This window comes from Chiloscyllium plagiosum, chromosome 11 (genome assembly GCF_004010195.1).
Source record: "Chiloscyllium plagiosum isolate BGI_BamShark_2017 chromosome 11, ASM401019v2, whole genome shotgun sequence".
Classification (NCBI taxonomy): Eukaryota; Metazoa; Chordata; class Chondrichthyes; order Orectolobiformes; family Hemiscylliidae; genus Chiloscyllium; species Chiloscyllium plagiosum.
Window position 1 is genome coordinate 78,567,559 of NC_057720.1, and position 7,080 is coordinate 78,574,638.

Here is a 7,080-nt window from a genome sequence, read left to right on the forward strand (position 1 = left end):
CAGTAATCTGGAGATTATGACCCTTGAGGACCTGTACTTCAATTTCCTTCCTAGTGCTCGATAATCCCCAAACAGGTCCTCCACCCTAGCTTTGCCTATGTTGTTTGTCCCAACGTGGACCACAACAACTGGATCCTCCCCTTTCCGCGCCAATATCCTTTCAAGCCGGTCAGAGATGTCCCGAACCCTGGCACCGGGTAGGCAACACACCATGCGAGACTCCCGATCCGGATTGCAAAGGATACTATGTGTTCCCCTAATTATAGAATCCCCTATAACAACTACTTGTCTTCTTGCTCTCCCCTCTTGAATGGCCTTCTGCACCATGGTGCCGTGGTCAGTTGGCTCATCCTGTCCAGAGCCCTTTTCCTCATCTGTACAGGGAACAGGAATCTCATACCTGTTGGACAAGGTCAAGGGCTGAGGCTCCTGCACTCCTGAACTCAGGTTCCCCCTACCTGCCTCACTTACAGTCACATTCTGATGTCCCTGATCACTAACTGGATGTGAATTACTTAATCTCCCAGGTGTGACTGCCTCCTGAAACAAAGTGTCCAGGTAACTCTCCCCCTCCCGGTTGTGCCGCAGTGTTTAAAGCTCAGATTCCAGATCTGATCCTGAGTTCTTCCAGCAACCAACACTTGCTGCAGATGTGGTCACTGCCATTCACAATGGGATCAGCCAGCTCCCACATCATACAGCAACAGCACACCACCTGACCAGCCATCTCTGCTTAGTTAATTACTTTATTACTTTGTACAGGTTTGAGTTAAAATACTTCCTGATACCTCTCTGCTATAGTCTTTATTTTAAAAAACCAATTAATAGATAAACAGTACTTAGTAAGGGGGTTAGAGGAGGAGAGCAGGTGGGAGACACTACGGTTGTAGAGTCTCGGGTTTAGTCGCCTTCCTGATTTATATACTCACTGCTTTCCTTCCTGGCTGCCCCTCTGGTCGTCGTCACTTCTCCCTGCTGCTCCCGCTCTTTCTGTGAAGAGAGAAAAAAAAAACACCGCTGCCCGCTACCGGTAAGTAATTTTAAAACAAACTGTCTTACCTTAGCTGTAGCCTTCCGGTTTCGTTTAAACTCAGCTGCTGCTCGCACTCAAAATGCCACTTTTCCACTTCTCTTCCTTGCTCATCTTCCACATAGATTCCACAGCCAGTTCTCCACTCTCCATCCTATACAGACCCCTAAAGAGCCAAGAGCAAATATTTTTAAGGGTAATTTGTTATTCCCTTGTTGTTCTCCTATTTCTGTCTTTGTCTGTCTTGTGTCTTGGATATTCCCTGTATTCTCTTTACCAGTATTCTCTCCTTCTTGTTTTCCCTTGGGATGATTTGCTATCACCACCTGACACTCCTGGGGTGTCCCCGGTAAATTAAGTTATCTGCTAACATGGTAGTTCTGTTATGCCTTTTTCCCTCAGTTTCTCCCTTGTAATAACACCAACATCCATCTAGCAATTCTGTTCTGGCTCCCTGTGCTACCATTAATGTGTCCATCCAGCTACATCTGAATGGGCATGTGTTGTATCAGAACTGTCAATGGGTTCATTCGTACAATACAGGCAAAATGTTGTACCACCCAGAATACTGCCAATGAATGCCTTTCACATGCTGTGTACCCTATTCTACTGGTAGGAGCATACGTGAGGCAGAGGCTACTGGTCTCAACTGACCATGTATCTCTTGCAATAAGATCACTGATATTGTGGAGCCTATTGCACCCACCCCCACAGAGAATGGTTCTGCTGTATTTGGAGTTTTTAGGGCAGGAGCACTTGCCAAGTTCTGTTTCAAAACTCTTACTGCTTACGTATGTTCTGGCTTCCATTCCCATGAGGTATTTGTCTTCAGTAACATCATCACTGGTGCTGCCTTTGTGGTAAAACCACCAATATGGTCTCCAATAGCCAGTCAAGCCCTTCGCATCAGCGGGGATGGGAGGTCCAGCTGCTGTTTCGATTCTTGATTTATCTATCTCTCTTTTTCCTTGTGTTAACATCATTCCTAAGTTACTCACTTCCTGCCTCATTATCTGATTAATTTTTAACCCAAGTTCCTTTAACAGTTGCAACAACTATTCAGGAGCTGGCAATGATCTTGCTTGGTTTCTACTTACAGAAGCTAATCATCAACATATTGTATCAGGCAGTCTGGCCAAGAAAAATCTCACAATCCATTGCTTAACCACTGATGAAATACTGATGGAGAGTCGTGAAATCGCTGTGGCAAAACTGTCCATGTATCTTGCTGCCCCTTAAAGGTAAATGCAATATATGCTGCAACTCCTTGGACAAAGGGAATGACCAAAACTCATTACTTATATCCAGCACTTGATATAAGTAAACCACTGCACAGATTCACTGCTTAATCATGGTTTTGGGGCTAGTATAATCAGTCAGCAACTCCTGTCCAGTTTCTTTACCAGACAAATAAACCAATTGTTTGTAGAGGTGACTCACCTTAACACCCCTGTGCTGCCAGACTTTGCATTACCTTTCCTATATCACCTTCAGCCCACTTGTCGAGCTCATACAGCTTTTGGGATTTGGATCTTGGGCCTGTATGCACACCTCTCCCTTCTTCCCTGCACAGTCATGCTTATGTTTGGCAAACACTTCCTAGTGTTATCCAATAATTCCTTGTAGTGTCAGGTCCTCACTCATGTCGGTAGCACTGATCCAGATTTCTCCCACCACTTACACACTCTCTCCTTATACTGTTCTGTAAGGATTTCAGCAAAAAAAAAGCATTCCTCATTTATTCCTGGCATTTGCTCTATGATGCAGTTCACTGGATCAAAGTTCATCCTGCTTTGTCTATGTAATCATTTCACAGGATATGCTTTTGATTTGCTAGGAGTTTTATTAATACTACTGGGTGTCCCAACTCTACGACTCCTACTTATATATTTAAAGGACTAGTCACTTGTCCTACTTGAGAATGTCCTGTAAAACCACTCAAGATTATTCCTGTTTATATTTTTCAATTGTCATTATTTACAGTTATTGTGTTGAGGGTGGTGTGGGATCCCACTGTGTCCCAAAGGGAAGTGATAGGGCGGCCTCCTACCCTACCGTTCAATCAGGGTCTCCCATTTTGGGTCACATGTCCATGTTGAAGAGGCCTGAGACCATCATTGAGGGTTGAGGTACAACCCACTTGATGCCTCAATCGGTTGCACATTGTTCCAGGGCATTGACTGGGGTCCCTCTAGGGGCAAGGGTTGAATGTGCATCTGATTTGCTCTGCCCCTCCATGGGTTTGGACAATCACTGGCATAGTGCCCTTCCTTGCCACAATTAAAACACTCTCATGAGCACCTCGGGATCCCACCACACCCTGCAGACATACGAAGATCTTCTCCTCCATGTCCATGTCCCCTTCCTACCATTTGATAGGGTAGTAGTGGTCCCCTTGGGACTGGTCCCTTTCCTTCATTTCTCCACACTCAGTGTATGTGTTGTTGGCTGGGTCCAATATGTCACATGCCTTTTGTAACTGCCCTGTGCCATAGGAGCTGAAAATGTGTTGCTGGAAAAGCGCACGACGTTTCGGGCATAAGCCCTTCTTCAGGAATGGGCTTATGCCCGAAACGTCGATTCTCCTGTTCCCTGGATGCTGCCTGATCTGCTGCGTTTTTCCAGCAACACATTTTCAGCTCTGATCTCCAGCATCTGCAGACCTCACTTTCTCCTGTGCCATGGGACACCAGTGCACGGACCCATCGATTGTCAAAAGGTGCAGCCACATTTAGCCAGTCTAGCCTTGGGCCTTATATACTCTGGAATACTAGCCACAGCCTTACAGCAAATGCAATGGGGTGGTCCCCTTTCCTCTGTCAACACTTATTCACGGCTTGAGAGAAAATGAGGACTGCAAATGCTGGAGATCAGAGTCGAAAAGTTTGGCTTTGGAAAAGCGCAGCTGGTCAGGCAGCTTCCGAGGAGCAGGAGAGTCTACATTACGGACTTAAGCCCTTCATCAGGAATGTAGTGGGGTAAGGGGGTTGAGAGTTAAATAGGAAGGTAGGGGTGGGGATGTGAGGAAGGTAGCTGGGAAGGTGGTAGGTCGTTGCGGGCCGTGGATGATGGTGATAGGTCAGGGGGAGGGTGGATTAGAGAGGTGGGAAGGAAGATGGACAGATAGAACAGGTCAAGAAGGTGGTATTGAGTTGGATCTGGGATGAGGTGGGGGGCAGGGGTGATAAGGAAACTGGTGAAATCGATATTGATGCCATGTGATTGGAGGGTCCCAAGGCAGAAGATGAGGCGTTTTTCCTGCAGGCATCGGGTGACTTCGATTTGGCGGTGGAGGAGGCCCAGGACTTGCCTGTCCTTGGGGGAACAGGAGGGGGAGTTGAAGTGTTCAGCCGCAGGGCAATGGGGTTGTTTGGTGTGTGTGTCCCAGAGATGTTCCCTGAAACGTTCCGTGAGTTGGCGTCCTTTCTCCCCTGTGTAAAGGAGATCACATCAAAAGCAACAGACACAGTAGGTGAGGTATTTGGATGTGGAAGGATTATTTGTGGCCTCTGACAGAGGTGAGGTGGGGATGGGGGGGGAGGTGGGGGCTTAGGTTTTACACCTCTTGCAGTGGCAAGGGAAGGTGTCGGGAGTGGATGCATCAACATCGAGTTCACCAGTTTCCTCATCTCCCCTCCCCCTACCACATCCCAGATCCAACTCGGCATTGCTCCCTTGAACTGTTCTACCTGTCCATCTTCAATCCCATACTTCCACTCCATCCTCCCCTCCGACCTACCACCATCACCATCCTATCCCTCACATCTACCTATCGCCTTCCCAGCTATCTTGCACCCAACCCCACCCCATCCTCCTAATTCCCAGCTCCCTTTCCCCCTCGCACATTCCCAATGAAAGGCTTATGCCCAAAATGTCCACTCTCCTGCTCCTCGGATGCTGCCCTGGCCTACTCTGCTTTTCCAGGGCCACCCTTTTTGACACTTAATTAGGGCTTCACTGCATCCCTTCTGTTAGCTCCCATCGCCATCAGTACAGCCTTCTTTAACTGATCTAATGTTCCCCGTTCTGCATTCTGTGGCTTTGACAAAGCTGAATATACAGTGGGATGGCGACACATCCGTATCAGTTTTGACACCTTCCTCATTATCTAACCTGTGTATGGTTCTCTGTTTGTGGATAACTTGGAACAGCTCCTGGGGGTCATCCCCAAGCTGACAATCCCCTGCACACTTGGCTATATTTCTTTGCTGTTAAACATCATAAGGGGTGATGTATGTAATGTCAGGTTGCTGTTGCCCTGATAGCACTGCTGGCTGCTGTGTCCTAGTGATCGGGGTAGAGGTAGGGGGGTTATAGGGACAGTGGCCTTTCTCCTGTTCCTCTCTCCAGAGGGGGATCCCATTCCCCTGGTCTTCCTCTCCATTTCTGGCTGCGTTATCTGTTAGCCCTCCCCTGTCGATGTCACTAGCTTCCTCCCATCCCTCCTCAAAAGTGGGGTTGCAAATGTACATGTTATCCCTTTTTGTGCAGGTATCTGTCTCTGTAACCTCTCTATCTGCTTCATACACTTTGTATGATCGCTTGAGGTCCTGTTTTGCTCCTGTGCTGACTTATGCTCTACATTCAGAGCTGTTTTCAGTCTGCTACACTATCCTTTTAATGTTTCTATGTGCGTTTGAGTCCTTTCAGTTTTATCTTCACTTTTCTCCTTTTCCCTTATCGATTTCTCACACTGCATTTGATACTGGTTCATATGGACGAGGTCTATATCTGTCTGGCTTTGTAAATTCTGAACTGTCTCAGTCAGTCTCTTTATCTCTCCTTTAAGTTCAGCCACCTCTGTTTGTAGCTTCAGCTCTCACTGCTGCTTTTCTGTCAAGTCTTCAGATCTACAGCCTTTCACTACAGCTTTCTGCATTTTCTCAAAGTGCCTTTTTCCCATAAAAGTTTTGACATACTCCAGAGACTATACCGACACGTTCCCATACCCGTCCTGTATACTCACAGTCCTCCTGCCAATTCCCAGCCACACACTGTTGGAGAAATCCTCTCCAGTCAGAGTCCACTGGATCCACTATTCTCGGTTAGCACCAACTTTCTGAATATGTTCACTAGTCTTTCTGTCTTTCTCACTATTAAATTTCCACCTCCTCCTTCCGGCCACTTGCTTAATCCTGCTCCTGACGTAGGGCAACTATCCTCTTCATTTCAGGCTCAGGCAGGGTGTCAGAAAATTCAGACATTACCTGAAAGCGTCATAGTAACTCAAAGTTACTTCTTGTTGACGCCCAACCAGGGACAATAATATATAAATAGACGAATTACAATGGAGACACTTGAGTGCTATAAAACCACAATTCATTTACTAAGTGCTTAAACAAATAACACACACTTTTAACTAGTAGAGATATCTCAATCATTGTCTTTCACTGCCCTGATTTCTGTAACTAAACTCTAACGTTATTGTCCGGGGGAGCTCACAGCTGGCCATGCTGAAGGCTCTGCTCAATGTTTTCACCACGCCTCTTTCATAACATTAATCTCCAAAGTGTTGTTGAACAAAGGGATTTCTTCAGGCGCTTTATACAGGGGTCTCTCTGTCAAGTGTGTGTCTTATTTGAAGTTATGCATGCACATAACTAATCCTGAACATTCTGTCCAAATGCATGTCTTCTTTGGACTTATCCATGCACATGAGCAATCCTGAATATTTTGTCCAAATGCATGTAGTATCTAATCACAACCATGATCTTGGGTTCATGTTGCACTACATGTGACCCTACCACACTGTTCTGTATCTGTAAAATCTTCCTTACTGTCCTGTTGTGACATCATCACCTTGATAAATTGTTGTGATCTCTCTATTTTAATTTGTTTGTACTGTTATATTTTACTTATTACTTTGTTTAGAGCACCAGTATTCAACCCTTATATCCATCATGTTATTCCAGTCATTTAGTTTGTCTCCAGCACCACCTGATTTTTAAATGTTTTGTAATTGTCCCTCTGCCTCATTTAATTGGATTATATCCCTTCGCTTGTTATTCAGCTGGCGACACTTTACTCACACAATCTGACATTCTTGATCA

The 7,080-nt window shown here is 45.9% G+C and overlaps 1 long non-coding RNA gene across 1 annotated transcript in view; it reads right to left on the reverse strand.

Moving 5' to 3' along the window:
• The window catches only part of LOC122554797, a 14,821-nt gene extending 12,764 nt beyond the window's left edge, over positions 1-2,057 (reverse strand). Inside the window, exons 1-2 of the long non-coding RNA XR_006313083.1 lie at positions 1,822-2,057; positions 1,060-1,196 (exon numbers count right to left, since the gene is read on the reverse strand). This is a non-coding gene — a long non-coding RNA (uncharacterized LOC122554797). The remainder of the gene's footprint in view (positions 1-1,059; positions 1,197-1,821) is intronic.
• Between the last annotated feature and the right edge of the window lie 5,023 nt (positions 2,058-7,080).